The sequence below is a fragment of the Galeopterus variegatus genome, unplaced genomic scaffold (genome assembly GCF_000696425.1).
Source record: "Galeopterus variegatus unplaced genomic scaffold, G_variegatus-3.0.2 Scaffold12734, whole genome shotgun sequence".
NCBI lineage: Eukaryota > Metazoa > Chordata > Mammalia > Dermoptera > Cynocephalidae > Galeopterus > Galeopterus variegatus.
Window position 1 is genome coordinate 1 of NW_007738845.1, and position 963 is coordinate 963.

Consider the following 963-nt stretch of genomic DNA (forward strand, 5'->3'; position numbering starts at 1 on the left):
ATGATAAAATAACGATAAAAATGATGTAGTGAGTTTAATAGATAAACTTGTATCTTCATACATTTTAAATAAATAATATAAAATATAAAATTAAGTATGTTTATTGCTCTTACTTGGCAGCCTTAATCCAATTCCATGATTTGTGCTATTAGTAAATAAATTAAATAATTAAAAATCAATGAAAACAAATTAAAATTTTGTGAATTAATAAAGTGAGTTTTATTACACAGTTTAGATAGTTTGAGAGTCTGATCAAGGTCACTAGGTCAAAAAGGAGCACAGCAAGAACACTTACCCTATCCGTCAGGAATAATTCTGAGTCTCTTTCTTTCTATCACAGAAATTTTATTTTGATGTTAATACCTACTTACTGACTGAAATAGTTTTCTTTAAAGACATTTATTAGTTCATAGACAGAAGATTTTTATGTGAAAAATGTACATTTGTGAGTATATGTGTGTGATATTGGTAGAGGTTTCAGATGTCTAAAAATTCTTTATTATCAAAAATTCCTATTTTGGGGCCGGCCCGGTGGTGCACTGGATAGTGCGCCGCTTGGGAAGTGCGGCGGCGCNAAAAAAAAAACCCTTCTTTAAAACTCTGTCCGAATATTGTCCCTCATACCAAGATCATCAAGATTATCTGTAAAATGACAAACCGTAATTTATCCTCTTAATTTTTTAATGTATGTTTTGCAGATTGTCTCTATTAATGGCTTCAGATTCCCTAGGTGGTTATCAAGTGGAAGGTTTATGTCTACTGAAAGAACTTGGCATCAAAGACCTGCCGTTAGCTCAGTAATAATCACTTTTATAGCATGTAATTAATCTTTTCACATATCTTATAGTTTACAAAATGTTTTCATGCACCGTTTTAACATATCCATTGCAAAGTTTTTGCCTATGATAAAATAACGATAAAAATGATGTAGTGAGTTTAATAGATAAACTTGTATCTTCATAC